Source organism: Poecilia reticulata, chromosome 9, assembly GCF_904066995.2.
Source record: "Poecilia reticulata chromosome 9, P_reticulata-male-v2, whole genome shotgun sequence".
NCBI classification, from domain to species: Eukaryota; Metazoa; Chordata; class Actinopteri; order Cyprinodontiformes; family Poeciliidae; genus Poecilia; species Poecilia reticulata.
The window spans coordinates 10003384-10026963 of record NC_088838.1 but is presented as its reverse complement, the minus strand read 5'-3'; the positions used below and the strand labels follow the sequence as shown (position 1 = coordinate 10026963).

At 39.2% G+C, this 23580-nt stretch overlaps 1 protein-coding gene across 14 annotated transcripts in view; it reads right to left on the bottom strand.

Moving 5' to 3' along the window:
* rimbp2b (RIMS binding protein 2b) overlaps positions 1 to 23580 on the bottom strand; it is a 93299-nt gene that overhangs the window by 50042 nt on the left and 19677 nt on the right. The window contains exon 1 of one of the 14 annotated variants that reach the window (XM_081610517.1): positions 16827 to 16847. The exons of the other annotated variants lie outside the window; for them this stretch is intronic. The gene's annotated coding sequence lies outside the window, so the exon portion shown is untranslated. Of the gene's footprint in view, positions 1 to 16826; positions 16848 to 23580 lie in introns of those variants that run through there. 14 annotated transcript variants of the gene reach the window in all.

The following is a 23580-nucleotide window of genomic DNA, read 5'->3' as shown; positions in this document are numbered from 1 at the left end:
TAGCCATTAATAGAGCTGCCACACAACAGCTTTCAACATGGAGCTATCTCATATTTAATTAAAATGTGTGTATTTGAACGCACCATTATTCTGTCCACATTTTCTATGAACATGCCACAGTGACCACCTAGGACATTTACGTAGATAAAGTTTTTAAATGCATTTTAAATTTCATTTTCAATAAGAAAATAAATAAGATTATATTGAATGACCACTGATATGAATTTACAGCAGCAAAGCCTGCCTGTGACTTTATTTGTCATACTACTTAACAATTGCAATCAAAAGTATGAAAAAAAAGAAAGCACACAGGCTGCATATTAAACTCTAGAAGCTCGCAAAATACTGGCTCATCAAACAGGCTTTTCAACTACACCAATTACATTGAGTACAACTGAGGAGCAAACAATACACATCATTTCAGATCGTCTACTGGATAACTTTTAACTTAAATGTAGTATTTATTCAAAAATATTTCCCATTTCAAGTCAGTGTTCTTAATATCCATGCATGAAATGTGGCCGCCCCAGCCATTCATCTTGCTATGACCTAAACAAGGATTACCTAAAAAAAAAACTAAACTGATAGCTTTACAAATTGCTACCTCTAGCTGGAGCATATGCTATGAAGATGATTTCTACCTCTCTAAATGCTCCAAGGTAAACATCCTTCCATTATATTTTATGTATGCATCTTGTTTGTGGTTAAACTTCTACAAGCTGACCAGGCCATTAAAGGAGGCTGCAGGAAGGACGAGACAAATGCAGTGTCACGCTTTTTTTTTTCTTCAGGATGTTCTCCCTTTAATAATAAAAAAAAAGAAAACACCTAGACGGCAGTTCCTCTTAGCATATGTCTATGCTGTGCACACACTCCTGGCCCAGACACACAGTAATCTAGTCCAGCGTTTTAAGCGCTTGCGAGTTCAAATCATTGGAAATGGCAGCGTGAGTTACATAATCAGTGCAGCTTAGGTTTTAGCTGTGTGCAGACACAGGATCCTGCACAGCGCTAATACAGCACACATCAGCTGTCTGCAAGTGTAAAATATTTGCCCGTCTGTGCATGTGAATCTGAGCACAGCGAAATGCAGACTGAATGGTAATTAACATATTTTCAGAAAATAAGAAGACTCCCAACTCTCACACATTCGACAACGGCATTATTAAAGACACAAACGCACACAGGACTAAAGGAGTAAAAGACATTACGGACGAAAATCCTGACGACAGATCAGAAAACGGTGACAGTGAATCAACTTGCATTCATAAGACTAGACTAGACTAAAATAAATACTTGCTAAATATTAGGATGGAAACGTGAGTGACAAGAAAAACGCATCGATGCATACTGCATGGTGGTAAACTCAAAAATACCATATTCACGCTCTTCCTCATCATGCTGACAACACTGTTCAGTGAGGATACAATCACTGACTAAGAAGACTTAAGCTGGAGAAACACTGCACAATTTATTTATTTTTTTTGCCTAAAAGTGAGTCGGCACAAACATTTGTTGGTTGACATCATTTTTTTAGGCTGATCTCTAGACTGGTCAGACTTAAGTGCAACAGTTTGTTGCCGGTAGTAAAGAAAAACAGAGCCCGGGACAAGAGAAAGCTAGTTTCTGAGACATTTTTATTCAAGCGAGCAGGTGAGCATATAACATGGCGACTGAACGTTTTGCTGCCGAGTTGCTCTGTTTTATCCATGTGAGCTTTCTTTCCACTCCTGAGTGTCAAGGAACATGCAGGACTGGAAAAGTTTGGCAGCCTTTAGGAAATTTCGGAGTTAAGGTAAGAATCCACGTTCTCTAGGGAACATACAGAGGACGCTGTTTAAGCAAACGCTAAGAGCAGCAATCACCACCATAAGATATTAAACATTTATCTTCGTTTAAAAATTTTAGATAAACCCTGTCTTACACCAATTACTCTCTTGCACCAATGCCTTGACATTTCCTCTGCTCCTAATGTAAATAATTAATTTCTTTTCGTGGCACCAGGCCTCCAAAAAAAAGAAAAAATTCAAATACTGCCCACGTATCTTGCTATATTTCAAAGAGAAAACATAATTGGGGAGAAATGGAACAAAATTCTGATCACTTCATTGCTAACATGAATACTTTTCCTTCCACTTCAAAATCAATCATTAGTTTGTCCATGAAATCCTAATAAAACGACATGACATTTGTGACTTTAATGTCGCATAGATAATGCTGGAAAGATGAAAGGGAAAAACATGAAGTGAAATAAGCTATGGAGGGACAAATCAGGATATTGATTTCAAAAGCAGAATGTGAAACTACAGCTGCCTCAACATTCAATTATAAACTGATTGATTAAAATATAGTGATATCTGCAGAGCAGGGGAGGTACAGTGGGATAATGAACTGTACTGACACCAGCCAGGAAAGGCTAATTTGAAAAAGAAGGAGAAGAACGACTGTAAACCTGATAATCTCACTTCATGAGCACAAAGACGCCAGATGAGACTTGAACCTGGGTGGAAATGAAACAACAACCCACAACAGAGCTGCATGTAAAAATAGGTGTGGTGATGTGACATTCATTCAATTCCCAGCGACAGAGCCGAGTCTGACGCTGCCGCGTTACACAGAGAAAACCTCGTTACGGAGAATAAACAGGTTTTATATTCATGCATAGCCGAAGCCATTTCGCTGACTTAAGGGCCGCTGAGAACACGATGATTACTGCCGCAACTGAGCAAACGCATGAAGCCCAACGCCGTTGCCCACTCAGACACAGAGGCTTACTCATCCCCAGCTGGATTTGCTGGCAAGCCTTCCACTGACTGTAATTCGGTTCACATGGTAACCTTCCTCTCACACGGCAGAGCAGTAAACAGCTTGTAACACAAGACAGTTCTCATAAATATGCATCTTTTTTATTCTGACTGTGGTCTGGAGAAGACGCTGAAGCAACTCATAAACCATGCAGCACGGCTCACCATAAAACATGTGTTGGGGGGGAAGTTGAGATTTTTGTGTCATGCTGTAAACTTTAGATTTTGACGTTTTGCACCTTGGGTATGGTGGTGATTTGTAGCACTTTGTACATCCTGCACACTTTCATAGAAACAACTGGGCCATTTTGGTTACCAACAAGAGTTAAATTCTCATTATGAAAAAGATAAAAATAGAATGAAATTGAAGATGTTCACTTCTGTTAAATAACGTATTATTAGAGATGTGCCAATCAGGTTTTTTTCTGCCGATTCCAATTCCGATCACCCATGAGGGCCGATCACCGATACCGATCACATAATTATTATTATTTTTAATCATAAGCACTACCGGTTACATTATGAAAAATGAACCATGAATTCACCTTAATTTAGACAAAAACTTGTTTTTAATTACTTTTTCCAAGAAAAAAACAAAACAGGCATTTTGCAAATTGTACTGCTATCAGTAATAATATCTTTAACAGACTGATAACATATGAAGGCTCTGAAGAGGCTAAATAATGCAAAGAGTCAAAATAAAACCTCTCAACATTGCCAAAAAATTCAAATATAAAACTTAACATTCGAAGGCAAATACAGGTTCCATTACAATAAACAATCCAGAGTTACTGAATGAAAACTTCCTGATAGCATTGCGGCTAGCTGATTACTGCTAGTTCTGATTGGTTGTTTCTGACTGAGTGGAGTAATTATGCAGAGCAGGGAGGAGATCAATTATTTTTTCAGAGATTATCTGTCTCGTGTTAGGACAGCGAAAGTTTTAATACGTATGTAAAATTTATTTTTTGTAGGTTAGATGCTGTAGCTTTAAGCAGAGGTTCGGTGTGAGAGTCACTACCAGGTGGAGCAGAAGCGGCGCTCCGTCTGTGAAATATTACTACCTGTAGCGCGGAGCAGTGGTTCAACAGCGAGAGCAGAACCAGCGTCTTACATCACAGCTCGAAGACTTGAATAATTTTGCGGGTTATTTGTTAATTTTTCTGACCGTCATGCTAATAATCCAGGTGAGTGTTTGTAGCTGTGCGCTGCTTTACCTGCTATCTGATCCTCCATATGTCTTTTTTACACATTGCTTGCACAGTGTGAAGGAAAGAGGAGACTAGCTGCACAGGCAGGCTGAGAAATGAGATGCAGGTGATCGGTTTGTGTGATCGGCAACAAGAGACCGTGATCGGCGATCACCGATCATACACATTTTCAAGGAAATCGGCCGATTATGATCGGTGGCCGATCGATCGGCAGATCTCTACATATTATATAGGCCTATATGTATATATAATATTTCTCCCGGAAGGGTAAAGATGTCAAGGAGGTTGGACAGACTTAGATAAAACGGCCTTAAAAATCAACTGAAATTGAAATGGCAATGGATGTACCATCAAAAGATCAGTGGTCTGATGTTAAACCTTACACCCAAAAGCACCAGATTATGGAATTTGTAATTAATAACGCCAGTAAAGAGCTTGTAAATTTGGCATATGCTCAAAGTCAACAAGTGGAAAAAATGCAAGAGGGAATACTGACAAAAAGATTTTTTTAGGTGTACCGCTTCAGAGACATAGAAGAAAATGGGAATATACCAATAAAACTCAACAAGCAATTTTCCTTTGAGATGTTACGTTTACATTTTACTACCTTTTCAGACGTGACTCGGTGTTAGGGTGCACTACCAGAAAAGGGTGATTTTGTGTTTCTATCTAGAGTCTACACCAACTTGTCCTTGGTTCCTATCTCCAGATGTCGCTGGGCGATCGGTGGGCTACACCTGTCCTTTACAGCAGTGGTCCCCAACCCCCGGTCCGTGGACCGGAACCGGTCCATGGACCAATTGGTACCGGGCCGCGCAATAAATAATGAAATATTTCCGTTTTATGTATTATTTGAGTCTGGAGGATCTTTTATTTTGAAAATCCTTAAACCGGATTCTCTTGGTTACTTGCGCACCAACACTGAGCCCACAAGCAGCAAAATGAGTAAGAAACAGATCAGATGTCTTTGGAAAGTTTCTTTGCAAAGGGGAAAAGGCCCAGAGAAGAGACAGGAGAATGGATTTATCCAAGACCGGTAGGTGAGTCCCACATTACAACCCCGCTCTGCGTAACATGCGGCGACCGGCTGCCAATGAGGCAATGAAGCTTCAAGCTGCTTCACCACATAGAGACCAAGCAGGCTGTGGATATAAGCAACACAGCTCGGGTGTTATTGTCTCTCATCACTCCCAGATCGGACTGTCTCGTTGCAGAGAAACAAGCTCAGGGCTCCCTTTAGTCATTATCGTGAGTTAAAGTTTTTACGAAAGTACAATGTTCGTTTTTGTGGCGCATCTGTATCTTATTTTGAAGGGATATGTAAACCATAGCGACCAGAGTCAGAGCGTTTGGGCAGTAGGCCAGAGGAGATGAGTAGAGCTTGTGAGTCTTAAGTCTGGTTTAGACAGCAAGATTTAAGAATTGTCGGCCGATTCCCCAAACCTCTGTGACCACAGAGCTGATAAAAATACAACAGGTTCGATCGGTTCGTGTGTCCAAGGCAGGAGCAACACGAACCGATTCCAGTCACGTACATCGAGATTCCAGAGGATAATCCAGTAAAACCCCCAACATAGCATACAGGAATTTAGAATGACGATGTAGAAGCAATAGTGATAGTTTGTGGAGTTATTTTAAGAAAATAAAGATGTGACAAAAAGAAAAGGCGGTGGATAAAAGATGACGGGAGCAGCCACTCTATTTGCTGCACTATGATTTGGAGGTGAATATGTTTTTTCATAGTTAACATTTTTAACAGAATAAACATAATAAACACATTTAATAATGACTTTCACATATAATAATAAACATTTACACATATCATCTCTGATATCCACCGGACTGTTTGGGATTCCCCTCTGTTCTTACGTCACTGCGCTTTCTGATTGGCTGCCTGTCACATTCAACAGGTTGTATTCTCGTTCCCAGTCAGGGAAAACCCTACAAGTTGCGATAAAAGGCCAAGACAACCCAAATTGGGCATATTCAGAATTTAGCGGGAACACCAACATGCAGAAGCCTTATCTGACGGTTCACGCGCACCCCCCATCCCCGGGCCGCAGCAAAATTTTCCAAGTCTTGACCGGTCCGCGGTAATAAAAAGGTTGGGGACCACTGCTTTACAAGACGTCACAAAGACACGGGAAAACAACCAAGCACACACAACACTTAAACCAGTGACCAGCTCAACTAATGTTTTGCGAGGAAACCAGAGTAACCGGAGAAAAGACACGCACGCACCGGAAAGGCACGTAAACTCTGTGCTGGAAGACACCATGTTGAAATTTCAACTGAGCACCTACTTTTTATTTTTCGCATTATTTTTTGCCAACATTTGTACAATTATTGTGCAAAAAAGAAAAAAAAAACACAGAATTAAAAAATATTTTTAAAAAATTTCTTTTTTTTCCAAATCAGACAAAGTCCGCAGTAAAACACTATGTTCTGCAACTTTAAAAAGTAATGAAAAATCAGGACAGAGAGAGAATCTGAGAAAAAAAATCTAAACATTAACACCGAATGTTTTCAGCTGTCTGATGTTTCTGTACGGATACTGGACATGCCTGCTTATTCTTGCTTCTTGTTTGTTGTCCTATTTTTTCATCTTGTCAGGTAAAGCACCATGAATTGCCTTGTTGGTGAAATGTGCTGTACAAATAAACTTGCCTTGCTGCTCATTCAACATGCTTTGCCCTGACCCATCGCTCGGCCTACATAAACGTTGAGCTGCAATTCTGGGAGTATTTCTCTCTAAGTGAAACATTTCTATCCATTTGGCCATAAAAACCAACAAAGGTGAATATGATTTTTTTAAAAAAAGCTCATATTGGAAACTGGAGCATTTCTCTAGCAAACATAATGCTTGGTGGGATTTTACTGACAGACTATTTGACTGAAGAGATCAACAGAAAAGTCTAAATTGGAACAAAACATGCAAAAAGGCGACTAGCACAACCAAGAGTTTATTTAATTTGCATACACTGTGTGTATGACTGGTAAGCAAGTAAACAATTATCACTAAATCAAAGTGATAAAGCTTCACATTTAAGCTTTTTGAAACAGATAAAAGGGTTGCATTTTTTTCTTATTGTAATATTTAATTCATATCCTAAAATAAAAAGATACACATAATTTATTATTCTGCAACCAGCCCAGATTTCGCTCACCTCACAATAAGAAAACCCTCATGACTAATTTGACTGTTCGTATCTCCTGACTTCCTCTGTTAGGGCAAGTCTTCCCATGAGTAAATAAAAAAAAGAGAGAACCTCACAAACCTGATCACATTAATTCTCCATAAACCAGACTGGCTGTTTGTCTACACACTTGGGCTACCACCAGATAAGCTGATTATAACACAAAATATTACATGCTGTCCTATTTGTACTGATCCAGTGTTATCCTGGTGTCCCTAGTAATAAACAATTGCTGACCTATTAAACGTCAAGGTAGACTTAGATGGATAATTACGAGGTATGTGCAGTTTTAATTCCTTGACTGGAATTAACCCCTCAGTGCTCAAGAGTGCTGCTTTTGTCATGGAGTGAAATATGTATTTGCAAGTATTTAATCTGCTAAGGAAATGCATGAAACAACCACTGAGACTCACACTGAGACTCACCGTTGGTGGTGATGTGAGATTATTACAGCGTTGATGCAGCAAACTGATTGTATCTATTAGTTTTTCCCCACTTGAAAGCTCAACTGTACAAAACTGACTGGTTTCTACCAATCCGAGCGTCTCGGCGCTCCACGCAGAGATAATTCAGGCTGTTCTGAGAGAAAGGGGGCCGTTACCAGCTGAGGTGGCGGCTCGTCTCCCACTTTGATCCTGTGCCAATGCCACAGACATATGCTGCTCCATCCTGCAGGGAGGAGCTACACTGGGTGCAGGGAACAGGTCTTCAGTGCCTTTCAATTCATTAAGCATCTCTTAACAGCTGGTGATCATCCAGTTTCCTTCACTAAATCTAATTAACACATAAATTCTACGTCCTTTTTTTTTTTTTTTTTAATGAGCGCAAACTTCCTTTTCAGAATAACGGTTTGTGAAAGGCAAATATTTATCAAAGACCAGCGCAGAAGCTCGGCGTTTCAAATAATTCAACGGATCCTTGCATTCAGCAAGAGGCGCCAGGCTTTGACATCCTTTCTCACACCCGTTTTTAACGTCTGCCGAAGGCTGCTGTCAGCCTCGAACCATTAGTGTCCAACTACGGATCTTTAATGCGAGAGAAAGGAATAAGAATGAGCCCTGTTGTACAGGCCCATTTGAATTGTTAATAACGAGGCATCAGAGCCGGCGTTGTTGGCCTGTGTGAAGCCAGACAGAGTCTCGTGTACGAAGCTCTTGAATTAGGCTGCGGGTACGGAGATCCTGTGTCCAGTAATGAGAGACAGGTGGTGCTCAGGAGGAGATAAAGAGTAAGGTTCTCACACCACGAGAGCCTGGCACGGTCACATGAGAAACAGACGTTTTGCCTTCCAACTAACCATCATGGCCAGTTTACAAAATCCTTGATTACTGGTCAGCCAAAAGTGGTGAACACAGGTCCTGCTGTCTGCAACCTTTCGCTCTAAAGTAATACAGCTGGACTGTGTTTAGTGTGGGTAGAGTTTATGCAAAAATAAACAGTTAAGACAAATTGATAAAGAATAATGGCAAAAAACGCAGAAGTTAAGGTGCTAGAGAATGGTTCTTGTTATTTACGTGAATGAAGTTCTTTCGTTATTGATTCATTAGGGGCAGGAAGTCAAGTCAAAGTCAAAGTTTATCTATATAGCATATTTACAACAGCCTCATCTGACCAAAGTGCTTCACAACAATCACATCATCACACATAGATAGATACTAAAACAAAAACTAAAAATGAAGTTCGACAAAAAAAATAATAAGAAAGTTATAAAATTTGCAGAAAATATCAAAAACTAATTTTATGAATATAAATCAAGACATACTTAATTTCAGCTACAACAATTTACCACAAAAAAAGTCAAATCAGTGAGGTTTATATCCCCCTTCTTGTATTTTAATGTTTTAACTAAAAGTGATGAAAGTAAAGGCTCCGTTTCCCCGACTAGTCTTTCTGTGTCTCAGTTTTCTGGCAGAAGGTTTGGCTGCGCTAAACCTGTGTGGCGTACTTTAACAACTGGATTAAATGCAAGACCAGCAAAGGATTTATGCTGGATATTTTTGTGTCAAAGGAAATTTATCTCCAGCTGTCTGCCTACAGGACAAGTGCTAATTCCTAACATGTTACTTTTCAGAAAAAACGAGGGTTCAAAGAAAACGGTCCCATGAGGACACCGGTGTCCTTGTGGCAGGTGAAAGGTTAAAACAAAGTAAACACAGACGCGAGGATGTTATACCTTACTCCTTGATGAGTAGGTGCAAAATGTAAAGGTGAAGATAAGAATGAAATGACAAGAAAAAACAGAATTTAGCTTCAACCAACATGAAGTAATTTTAACCCAAAGCAGAAACGTATGCGACCATGCAGTGGCAACATAATATATCTGGAAAAATAAAAAGTGGAATCTAAACTACGTGGATTTGTTTTTGAAACAGGAAAGCCGAGTTGCTAAAACAGGAGGGAGGATGGCAAAAGAGATGAGTGCAAAAAAATAAAAAATGTTCTAATAAACTTGTGAATTTGCTAAATGCTGTGATGTCACGTAATTTCTAGATGACACAGCGTTGCCTGTTACGTTGCCATCAGTCAGCCAGGTTCATTAACGAGGTTTTGTTTGAAAAGAAAATAAAACAACTCGCTGTCAGACTCGGTCCGGTGTTAGCATATAAACAAGGGGCTGCAATAGACGGCTGTTCCTTCACAAGACTCAGCTGTCAATATGTTTGCTGGTCCCCATCCAAGGATCAGAGCGGGTCTGTCAGGACTTTGATTTCTTCACTCCAGGAAGAGGATAAACAGCAGACATACAACCTAGGAACCAGTCAATCACTCGACTCCATCACCATCAAATCAGAAGCCAATTGAACCGTTCCGGAAAAACTCAGTTTGCTTCATTTGTACAAGGGTGAGGAGTTCTGATGCAGAATATAATCTAAGCTGTTGTATTCCTGAAAAAAATATAAAAATATGTTGGAAAAAAAAAAAAAACATTTAAAAGAATGCAAAGCTGAGTTAATGTTTTTATGGAAGATTAAAAGGGACAAATTTAATTAAGTAAATACATGATTACATTATTAATAAAATACCATGAAATAAATAAATGTTTAATTAAAGGCTTTAGTTATATATTTCATAATTATTAATTTAATAAATATGTCATTAAATTATTGAAACACAAACTTATAATAGCCGTAATAGCTGATGCAGAAAATTAATTAAATATGCGTTTAATTATTTCATGGTTGCTGTTCCTGCAGCATCACATTGAAATAATGTTTTCTGTCATACTCGCCCAGGGGCGGGGCTAGAGGTGACGTTGTGGGCGGGGCTAGAGGTGACGTTGTGGGCGGGGCTAACAGTAATTTGTTTGACTCCACTAGTTTAGCCTCCTTTTTTTGAATACATGGCACTACTTGTAATGGAAGATTTTGATTAGTTTTTCTGTGAGCTAGAGATTTTACAATTAGCAAACAACGCTGGAGATGGAGATCGTCATCCCGACTACATAGCAATTAAATCATGCAAGTGAAGTTCAATAAATCCAGTCTTAGCCAAACCCTCAATTTTGATGGGTGAGTTTGAAAGACAAAATTATTTCACACTTTTTAATTATCTGCATCAGCTATTAGAAGTTTGAATTTTAATGATTAATGACATATTTAATAAATTATTTTTTTTTTAAAGAAGTTAATTTTCAAACTGGACCAGCAAGTAAAATCCCCCAAAAAATACATAAAAAAAAAATATGATAACTGATAAAAGGTTACCTGTTAAGATACAAGCTGGGAATGTTTATTTTTTGTTTTTTTTGCTTGTTTATTTTATTCATTTATAGTTTAAAATGAACATGTCACATGTTGACAGTTTTTAAAGAAAAGCACTAGTTTGAAGAAAAATAATCTTATATAGTTTACTTCTTCTCTCACTCAGTGTGCCATAAGCAACTAAGCATCAGTCTGCCATCCAAATAAATTCATCTTTAAACAAAAACAAGCAATGTGTGTTTGAAAAATATAGAAAAAATATTAATGTGCATTATTGCTACCCAAAGCATTTCTGTCTGAATATTATACACAAACATTTCTCATTGAGAGCACAAAAAATGAAAATACAAAGGCAAGGAACCAACTTTTACTCTGGTTGATTTACATTTACTCCTTTATGTGTTCATGTTTTTGTCAATTTCAACGTATTCATGACATCAAAGCGTCAAAACAAAATGCCTCTCCTTTGCTGTGCGTGCACTAAGGGTGAGCTCTCTCTTGAAAGGAAACAAGCTCCTCTAAAAACATGATTCAAGAGATTTTTTAAGAGGTCTCTGAAATATTGATGACATGCTATTTCTGCCATGCATTTCTATTTTTCATGGATCATGTGTAAAATCATGTGTAATAAAAGTCCTGCTCTCTACGGTACTCTTCTCCTAAAACAGTGCTCCGCTTTCAACTGGTTTTACTTATTCTTTGCATGTATCGTCCTCTACATTCTCACTACTTTGAAAATAATAAAGTCCTGACGCACAAATATGGTTCCAGGTTAGTGAGAGACACACATTATCAATCAAAATCCTGCATCTAAAATGTCAGACAAGAATCAAAGTCTCGGTCTGAAAGCAAAAAGAAAAAAAGGCGTTAGCTGTCGCCAAGCATCATCAGGTGATAATCTCTAGTGAATGCTTCGCATATGATAATTTCATGTCATTTTGCAGGCACAGATGAATAATGCTTGTTTACTGTTGCAGTTTTGCCAACTAACACAGACGCTGCGCCGTCTTTGGCTCATTAGGTGACTCACTCTTCTCACTTTTCCCACTTCAAGCAGCCACAACAAGCCCGTCTCTGTGTTCCAGTACCTCTTGATCAGTCTTATTGACATTGACATTCATTCGCCTGGCTACGTTTCTCCTGTGCAGGCCAGCCTGAAGCCAATCAAGGGCAGTGTTTCTCTCTAGTAGAGTCAGTTGTGCAGACACGCGGGGAACATTTTGCCTTGCTGTCCAATACATCTGACAAATCCAGCACTGCTCAACGTTTCGCAGAAATTGACATTTTCTTTTTTGCAGAATAAAAGGAAACTGTCATTAAAATGCGGCAAATATTTATTTACTTCAAGAAATTAAATGCTACTCCTTCGAATTCAGAAGTACTCATATCAATTGAATGGGTCTATATTTGGACACATTACAAGCACACATTTTAATGTGCTTCACTGCTATTTCTTACGATGGATCATTGACAAGTAGTACACAATGAGGAGAAAGAAGCAAAATGATTCATGGTCCTGCTTTGCACATCTAGAGATTACAGTTTCTGGCCATTATTTTTGCAAAAAAAAAAAGTTTAAGCTTGATTGGACCCATTAAAACATGCCTGCAAATGAAGTCTTGCCACAAAAGTCTCAATTTGTTGTGGACATGGACCTTAAATATAAACATAAACCAATTCTCTGCTGCTCTTCTTGCTTGGCTCGTCGCCTTAGTTGGCCAACCGCCCCCCCTGAGAGATCTGCAGTCGTGCCATGACGTTTTCCATTTTCAGATGATGGATTGAACGGTGCTCTATCAGAAGCTCAAAGCTTAGGATATCGCTTTACAATCAAACGCTAGCTAGCTACAAATCCACAGCTTCATTCTTGACTTCATGGGCATGGATGGAAAATTAAGTAAACTAATGAGGATGCAAACATCATCTTTGTTATCACTGTAAATGAGGCAGGAATGAGACGTGCCAATGATTTGCATATCTGATTGCCACCGTGTTAGCAGACACTGAGAATTAAACCTCCAATAAACCCTTTGGTAAACCAGCCTCACCAGCAGAACAGAAGCACAAACAAACAGCACTGCTGAGTGTGTGTACTCAGAGGCCAGAGAGTCTTGTGAAAATATAACCTTCTGCTCAGCTTTACCAAGAGCAACAGCCTACAGTAAGACCACTGACAACGAAGGACAAATCTCTGGTTCTTCCACTGGCCTCCACGCCTTCACACTCAACCAGAGTCAACTTTGCTCTGACCTAGTTACACACCATAAATCCAACAAACTCTCCTACAGAGTTGCTGATGCAATCTAGTCAGGGAAAGACCACAATTAACTTTTAAAATATGCACTAGAAAAGAAAAATGAAGGTCAGGGTGAAATGGAGAATGAGATGGATGCGTTAGATAAGGGTAAGACGAGGGGGAGAGTGGTTGCACGGATTCCCTCATTCATGCCTGGCAGCCCGGCGGCTGATGAACGCGGTTGTATAATGGTTCTCCATGCAATCTCAAGCAAAGCAAACAAGGCTTCAGCACAAAGAGACCACTCAAGCCCTCTGGGTAGAGGGAGTTATTTAAATGAAAACACACACGCAGAGAAAATGAGACGGACATGTTTTGAAACAGACCACAAAAAACAGCAATTTCTAAAATAGAAAATAAATTTAAAAAACGCACACACAGAGAGAGTGGTACTTACATCTAAACCAGTCTAGACACAGCTTGTTTTTTTTATTTTTCTTTTTGCTCTTAACCACAACCAGACCTCACAGCTGTAAGGCACATGAGTGAAAGTGAGAGACAGGAGTGACCTACTGCACAGTTAGAATCTGAAACCGTTCAATGACCGTGATCCCACTCGACATCCAACTAACCAGACCATGCAGCCTCATTAGCATGCAATAAAACGTACAAAAGCGATTGAGGAGCTCGGACGGCCCCCGTTATGTAATTGTCAGCCTGTGGGGCGGTGTTCTGGGAAATGGCGGCAGACGGGCCCGTTGTGTTTTTCGGCTGCACATATACAACAATTAATCACGCTCCGTCTCCTTGGTCTTTTTCTGTTTCCAGAGAGCCAGAAGCCCAAAGCCAGCTGACCTCAGGCGGTGCAAGCACGTGCAGGGCTGGACCTCAGCATCACTAAAAATGTCGCACAGTATTAACTCACGCTGGAGAGCAGCCTAAGGTGAGAAGATCGGGGGGGGGGAACCTATAAATGGCAGCGTTTTCACTCACCTCTTTACGGAAGCAGCGTTTACTAACACGCTCAGTGCACTCGGCTCCTGCTGCTAAAATAACGGTAGCGTTCGTTTTTACTTTTCTTTTTTGAGGTAAGTGGAAAAGCATTAATGAAACTGAACCAAATTACTTGCACTTATAAAGTACGAAATTCACTCGAGTTTAGCAGCTCAACTGACTTCCCTCCCCGTGGGGAAACCACAGGGTTCACTGATGAGCGATAGCTGGTTCCCTAAACGTGCAAAACAGGTGGATCAGGACACAAGCACATAAGAACTGGTGCTCTGCATGCTAGAGCCACATGAAAGTGGCATCCCTCTTTTCTCTTCCTTCCCGCCTCTCGCTCTCTCTCTCTTTCTCTCTCTCTCTCCCACCGTGTGTTGAGAGCATGAGAGAGGATTTCTGCAGGGCGTGTTGGAGTGTGAGTCATCGTCAGCATGCAGAGAGCAAGTCGAGTGAGGGAATCTTTAAGTCAAAGGCGGCGCTTATGGCAGTGATGTGGTAAGGAGACATAAAAATGCCCTTTCCTTAACCAGGGTTAAAATCCTCCACAAATGTCAAACAATGTGAAAGGACGCAAACGACGGCATATTCATCCCGTTATAGGAGGACCGTGCTATCTCTCTTTGCAGCACAGAAGCTCCAAATTAGTCACCCACAAGGAGGCTGTGAAAAGTCTCATGCAATTGTCTGATCAAAGGAAGTAAAGAATAAATGTAATGTCTAATTCTTTCAGCCATCCATCCACAGTTCATAGTGCTTTCACCCTGAAGGGAAAAAAAAAAATCCAATCACAAGAAAAAAATAAATGAAGAACAGTAAGACACTGGGAGCCTGCTGTTACGTTAGTTACATTTTTCTTGTTATTTTAGCTGTGAAATCCGTCCAACAATCATCCAGCTGATGTTCAATCAAAATCAGCTTTTCACTGTAACTTCCTCTCCGTGTCCTGAATATATATCAGGGGGCGGCAATTCATTTTCCCGAGGGGCCACATGAGTAACTAAGATTGTGGTCAATGGCTGGATCATTGGCTGACTTAAAATGAACAAAAAATACTTTTAATGAAAACCTCTATATTGGATTCGTGTTAGAATGGCTGTAGCGAGTAGTAACGTATTGCAACAGAATCATTAAATACCACGTGTCAGACTCTAAAATGAAAGTGAAACTTTTTATTGGCTAACTATTATTATCATGTAAAATAATTCCCCCCAAAATTGAGTAATTGCTTATTTTCCCTTCTACAATTAGTCTGATAACATGTTATACATAATGTTAACAGTGTATTAAGTTATTTTATGTCTGCTATTTGATGGGTGTCCATTAGTTTTTTTACTCTTTGTTTTTTGTTTTACTTTATTTTTCTATGTGAATTAGTATTAGCTCCTGGGTGGTGGCATCCATTATTACTGCGGGTTACACCTTTGGGGTCATGCAGAAGGCTGATTCCGGTCGCTTCATTTGAATCACATGAAGGGCCACACACACACAAAAAAAAATCTGATTTCATCAAAAACTAAGAAATGAGCATCGAAACCTCTTTGTGCGCTGTGCTTAATGTTCTCTGTACGTGGTTCCACACAAAAAAGCAAACAAAAAAATGTTTCCCTTTTTCCACGAATAGATTAGTTTCACCTTTGACTTTAGTAAATATCAGGAAATTGTGTTGTGATAATATTGCCTTCAAAATTGTCTGTGACCTTAAGTACTGTGGACACCATCATCAGTGTCGAGTGTGTGGGTAGGATTTTCTTATTCGTATGGAAAGTGTTTATTCATGAAACGTCAAAATACCAACAAAAATGTATTGCATTTCAAGCTGTCTTCCACAAAATGCAGACATGGATTTTGCAGTAAGTGGCCCTTAGAACGCTACATAAAGTTATAAGTTCTATGTTTTGCATTGGTCTCAATTTTTGATAATGACTTACATACTAGGGTGCCAACAGAAAAAAACTCTATAGGCAAGAGTTGTTGCTTTAGAAACAATTATACAAAACCACAATCTGAGTTTCACAAAAAGTTTAAACATTTCATTTACACATATCCCAGAGCTGAAAGCATATATACAGAGCTGAAAGCAGCTGTAAAACAACAATTTCAGTATAGAGTAGACTTCATTCATCTTCAATGAAGATGTGGGAGAATTGAAGTCACTAACATCATTGAAACATTCAATAATAACACTCAAATGTTTTCTCAATATTGTGCAGAAACATGCAAATTTACACAAAACATTTTCATATTTGACGGGCTATAAAAGGAGAAACTGGATATGCGGAATTCATTTTGTGTTGGAACATTATGACAAAAAGTCATTAATTATGAAGAACTAAAAAATGCTAATTGCTGACATTATTAATACAAAAGAATCATCCAAAACCGTCTGGCATAAATTTCATTGCCTTTCTCTGACATCTGCCACTATTACGTCTCTTTCGTAGTAAATAAAGTCTGATTCAGGATCCTTCCAGAATGGGTAAGAAAACTCCCGACTGCTTGCACTACAACGAGGCACAGCTATCCATCTCTGCTGTTAAGTCTGTTAAACATGAAGGAAACTTTGTACAACCTTTTGCCTTAAACAAACAACTTTATGTGTCAGTAAAGTAGCAAAGCCCTAACTTAAATACGACAGCGAATCATTTCTCTAAATTGTCTCTCTAGCATGGCCTTACCTTCTCCCACACAGAGTATGTGCAAGCTTTAAAGACTAGTTCCCTCATATCCAGCTCGCATTCGGGTAGCCAGTGACAGATTTCCACATCTATGCCTGCGCCTCGAAGCTCGACGAACTAGTCTTCACTGAATTCTGAAACTGCAGCAAAAGACTGCAACGTGATCCTGAACGTCAGCTGAAGGCTTCGCCGTCATCCAACCCTTCGTATTAAGTTACAGAGTGTGGATGGGTAGCTGCAGCTAACCAGTGGCACAGCATCGCAAACAACACCGATTGAATTATTCCACACATTCAGTGAACTCCACAAATAAGTATGAGACTTGTAACAATTCAAGCAAAAGTCAAAACAAAGGTTTCAAGGTTTCTTAATATTAATTAATGAATCTAGTTCCAGATCAATGCATGCTAGCTAATCAGTATCATTGTTACTCTGGGATTTTGTCAGCCGTATCACCAATGAGCGGTGTGGCCATTTTTATTTTTCAATTGCGATATATTTTCATATTTTCATGTTAGCAAAGCTGTATGTTATATTTGATCTAAGGAATGTGGATTTCCCTTAATAATCCTTTGTTTTTTTTTCCCCCAACGATTACAATGCAGTTCACAGTGAGAGACTTCAGTAGCTCCCCGTCCGGCACTTTGATGTGATCCGTTTTCAACTCTGCTCAGATACTGAGAGACTTGAGCAAACAGCTAGTGTGAAACTTATCCTTTGCTACGTTTTATTGCTGATAGGAAAACTGAAAATCGGTAAAATAGAGAAGGGTTAGTTTGAATTTTTCTGAAGGAATACGCTGTCGTTATCATTAATTGCTCTTTCATCTGAAGTAAGAAGCGGTCACAAAGCTGTGGGTTTGTTAGAAATAAGTCCTGAAAGCGCTAAATGGCTAACAGCTAGTCAGATAGATCCCAATCTTAGCTAATTTTAGCAAATTAAGGCAATTGGTAAATTATTTACATCCATAGGATACAAGAGCATTTTAGCTGACATTACTCAACGTTTTGGTACTTTAAAGTTATGTAGAGTGAAGCTGCACAAAGCATCAGTCGTCTTTAACTGGAACTGATCAGTTGTTCCAAGTATGCAAAGGGTGCAGCAAAATTTGAACTGTGTAACAGGCTTTTGCACAGCATTTCAAATGCTATACCGATGCTTTTCTTGTCACGATCAGATAATTTGGGCTGATCACTTAAATACAAGGTGGTATCCTATCAATATGCACATTTCAGTTCAAGTTACAGAATGGAAACTATTACTAATAATAACATTACAGAACATCACTTCAAAAAAAACCTAAACTCTAGCAACTAAAAGGACAAGTGAACAAACAAAAACAGAGATTGAAGATTGATCTAAGGAATCTGCACGAATCCCCCTGACGGCCACTTTTTTCACATTTCATTGAAGAAAAAGTAATGCAACTTTGAGTCATCTCCACTTAGACTGTCAGAACCACTTGCCCCCTAACACTTATCATGAAGAACCTCCTAAGAACAAAACTTCAAAAACGGTTTCAAAATGTAGCAAGAGGCGTGTGAGTGTCAACAACAAGCTTACGGAATAAAAATGCTGGAAAACTGAGCAAAATGCTCTGATGAACAAGAAATTGTCAGCTGCAACAGGAGGGAAATTTGAGAAAACAGCAGAGGGCTTTGCAGCAAACAGTAACGAAGCTCATAACATGTCTGCTTATCAGCTAGAGCCTCTCTCTGTCTAGGAGAAATGCTGGGAGCTCTCAGCGGCCTTTAATTTCAGCACAACACCACTCTAATTAACGGGTACTTGACTCTGGTCAATTAGCAACCTCCAAATACTTTATATCCAAAAAAAAAAGAAAAAGAAAAAGAAACAGACATGTTTTTGTAAATAATGAAAACTGTCCAATTAGTTATAGGATCCTTTTTCTACTCTTTAGCAAATAGAGCCACAATATCTAATATGTGTCGTTTTTATTTATTTTTTTGCAGATTTTTCTTATTCTGTGTTGGTATATAATCTCTTCCTCAAATATTTTTCAAAGATTTGAATTTTGCGGAAATCTCTACACCTGACTGAGTTTAGGATGTAAGGCGTCTAACGGCCACGAAGCCAAAACGTCAACGTATTGATCCCTGACCTACTTTGTTATTTCTTTAACATCTCGCTGAAAAGTGAATTCTTCATCGCCAAACTTCTCCTGAATCATTGGCCAGATCTGATCAATCACGTATGATGCCATAGCTGAGCAAGCTCTGCACTGGAGGTAGTTTCTCCTTTTAAGGAGACACCCGGCGGACGCTCTTAGACATAAAAGCTTTTTTCACAGCACCTAAACACCTTTCTCTCTCTCTTTCTCTTTGAAGTTCTTCATGATTTAATAAATAGTTGATTAGAGTGCATTCATATAAGAAGTATTAATATCCTCGCCTGTGATGCCTTTTTCAGGCAAAGCAATAAGGTCAGCACATAGTTACAAGGCTAAGAGACTCATTTAAAACATCTCCATATGCTTGAACTAAAAGAGCAGCATGTATAAAAACAAAAGGAGAAATAAACATTGACTAAAAATATCACAAAACACCTTTTTACAAATCATAAATAGCATTTTGAGACAAAAAGGGAGGTTTTAACTTCATGTAGGTATGAGCTAGCTACTCCTTGAAGCGCCTCCTTTACCAGATATTAAAGCTTAGCGATATAAATAACAGGCATTGTAATTAGCTACCATGTAATGAGAGTGACCCTATTAAAGCTGACGGGTCACAAGCCGATTTAGGTTACCAAATCACATGCGCTATGAATTGTACTTTTACATCGCATACAAATCCTTGTTTCTATTCTCACTCGTTTCCCCTCTGCTGGCTCTCGAGACAAACTCATCCTCTTCTCTCCAGAGGAGCAAAAGTATCAATATTTATGCACTGACTGTGTCCATAAATACCAACGGCCAATCCAGAAATCAATGTACGCCTGTTACATATTTTAATCTCCCCATGAAGGTCACATTACTCAAACAATGCCTGAGAGGCCGCAGCGTGCACGCTACGGCAGCTAGAGGCGTTCACGTGCACTCTGCCTTGACCCAGACCTGACGACTAACGTCACCGAAACACACACTGTGTGTGGAAACAGAGAGGAATCGCCAACTATCAACTAATTCATTCAATAAAAACATTATGTGGCAGATGTGGATGCATCTGAAGGGAAGATTTGTTTTGAGGATTTAGACTTGTGTAGCTTATGCACATTAGAGATGAGGAAGAGGAGAAGAGGAGCGATCATTAAAGCACTGTTAGGTTCCAGAAGTGCGACTTTAATGTCTTATTTCATACTTTTATTTTATTTCTAAGCCGCAGGGATGACTCAAACAACTTCTTTGCAGAAAGCTGTAAACTTCGGCAAATCACTCCGATCTACACGGAGGCAAAAAAGAAAAATGATTGATGGACTGCCAAAATAATTCCTGCCATCTTATGAATTTGTCACTTTGCTAAAAGAGTCTATGAAAGTTCGATGAACATTTTACAATCTTGTTAAAACCGGTTACATTATTAAAAGGCCACATTCATCCTGTGAGGCGAAAAAGAGAGCCGGTAGCAGATTGAAAATTTAATAAGCTCCATGCAGGTCCTGGAGATTGAGGAACTTGGCAGTGACTTAGTTTTGATAGACTAAATATTGGCACAAGATGATTTAGCTCCATTGTGTCATGCATGAGCTCAGGCAGGTCACAAAAACAGGGCGTTTGTGCAAACATGTGATAAATCCATATAAAGGACGTCCTCCAGCTTTTAATCAGAGATAAAAAGCAAATGTTTTCAAAGTTGTAGCTAGTTCAGCTCGAGAACATTCTACGATTTCAACATGCAATGCACAATATTTGCTGTCGTGTCACAATATGCACGCTTTCCAGCATTAAAACCTCTGGCTTTGCCTTGGGATGCCACGGCGCTGTTGAATGAATAAAAAGTATAATGTGACGCTTACATATGTGGCTATCGAGACAGGCCAGGCTGCACATGAAGGCGGCTGGTGTCAGCTGAGCTCAGACACACCTGACCTTGGAGGAAACCAAGCAAGGATTCTGATAACACTTTGACGAATACTGTTGCTTTGTTTCTTGACTGAGCTTTTCACTGGTGCAGAGAAAACAAAACAAATGCTGACTGTTTTTAATGTTAGGTAAATAGGAACTACAGGTGGCTAATCACCAAGTTGTTTTCCAGCAAAACAACAAAAACACGGCGTAGATTGTGATGCAATTATGTGATGCAATGTGGAACCATTATGCCAGGCTGTTGGCATGAAGCAGTGATGAAAGCACTTCTAGGTTTCATTATGAAAAACGACTGGCAAACAATTACTGAGAAAACTTCTAGGTGTTACGTAAACATGCAGGGTTTCCCAGAGTGTTTTATAAGCCTGGCGGGCCACCAGGCTTTTTACTTGTGTCCCCACCAGGCTAAACATTGCTTATTTATTGAAGTTTTTTTAAAATGTTTGCATTTTTAAGACTTCATAGTTGGTGTTCAGGTATTAATCTTCCAACCTTTCAATAACACATGATAATCGAGTGATATTTTAACATTTTCTCTCAACGTTAAACATTTTTTAACTCAAAAGCACGACGGGCCACTGGATGAATGGCCAAGTTTTCTGGGGGAAACCTTGAACATGCGAATATGGAATTATGAGAAAAATAATGTGTTATAAACAGGATTCAGTTCTTATTTTTCATCTCCATGAATGATTAATGGTTCATACAACCACCTTATTTTGAGTAAGGCAAAGCAATAAGGTCAGCACATAGTTACAAGGAGGTAACCATGGCTAAGAGATTTATTTAAAACATCTCCTTTTCAAAGTAACCATTGAAAGACAGGTCAACAGATAAGCTTGAACTAAAAGAGCAGCATGTATAAAAACAAAAGGAGAAATAAACATTGACTAAAAATATCACAAAACATCTTTTTACAAATCATAAATAGCACTTTGAGACAAAGTGCTATTTAATGTAGTCATGAACATGCGCGTCATTTCTATAAAAACGTATATTGAAGAGTGACAAAAACATATGACTAAACTGAGGAAAACCCAACACTCTGTTTATTTAAGTGACAGTTCCTGTTCCTCGTCACACCAATTCAGATATCCTTGATCTCAGTTACTTGGCTTTTCTCAAATGTCCCAAAATCATCAGAACTTGATATTATCCTCTGAAGATTTTTGTGTCATTCTGACAACGGAGGCTTCAGGATAAATAGTCATACTCTGCTGTCAAGGAGAATCCTGGATAACCCACGTGCATCAATAAAACAAAGAGAACTAATCAGTCCATTAGAGAAGAAAAAAGGAGCTGTTGAGTGAATGGTGCGTAGCAAGGAAAGAATGTGGTCCGGGGTCAGCCAGCAGCATCTGAGCGTTAATAAGGGGAGTAATTGAATTAGAGGATCAGTGAAGGCCCGTAGTGTGGGCGCCACGCAGCTCTAATTTCATTACAAGTGATGTAAACATGAGGTTTGCCCCCAGCGCTTAAAGCCTCCAATATTGATACATGCACAAAAACACAAACACTCACCTACCATCCCTGCTCATTGGCAAAGGTACGTTTATGTTCCCCTTCCACCGTGAAGAGCTACAATGTAATGGTTTAGGACCAAACCATATTCATGAATGCATTCAGTCTGACTAATTTTGAGCTATTTTATAAAAAATAAAAAAAAACTGCCAAATATTAGTCTCTAGATGTGCAAAAGTGATAGAGATAAACCTCAAAAAATGTTCTACTGCAACTGCAGACAAAGGTTGTTGAATACATATATTGGTTAAAAAAAAAAAAAAAAAAAAAAAGAAGTGCACAAGCAGACATGATTTACCTGTCAATTCACAATTATGCACCACTATCACATCTATCACAAGTTCAAGAGGTGTAGCTTTGTATGCAAGGTGATAAGGTGATGATAAGGTGCAGGCACTGCCAGTAAATCTTGTGCTGCACAAGCATTTGGGATGGTAAAAATTATTTCATGACGTAAAGCACTTTGAACTGCCTTGCTGCTGAAATGTGCAATACTTGAAATAAACTACACTCAATATTTTTCAGCTTTGTATGCTGCCTATACTTTGCCATACCGGGACCGGGGTGTTAAAGGTTCTTGGCCTGATGATTCACGTTGTCATCAAACTGAATGCAGCTCAAATAAGCCCTCGGTTCTGACGATAAGCCCCCCGAAAAGAGACGGCTTCCATATCAATTTTCAAGTGGAGCATAAAGAGCACAGTAATGAAGCAGAGAGAAAGAGAAACACGTGTTTCGCAAATGGTGTTTGGAGAATCGCCTTGCCAAGCATTGCATATCACATTACAACACAAGCCACTAAATTGCTAAATTATCTTCACAACAGACAGCAAATCTGCTCATGCAACCCACATATAGAAAATGTCTGAAAAAGGATATTTCAGTATAAATAGATACTTAGTCACTTCGCTAACGTAGCAGCTCCTTCCTCTTGTGCTCTATGTTCCCTGAGAAAATTGCCATTTTTACCACAGTCAGTGTTCAGTCAGTTTTGCATGAAGCAAAGAGATCCTTTGTAATTTGTAGTTGAGCAGGGAAAAAATGCTGAAAAAACTGTGCTTTGCTTTGTATCTTGTTGCTCAACTACTCCAAAACAATAAATAATAAACATCAAACTCTCTCACATTTTACATTTTTCTTTGGGGTTTTTTTGGGGGGGGTTGGGGGGGGGAGTATCTGACTACACTGACA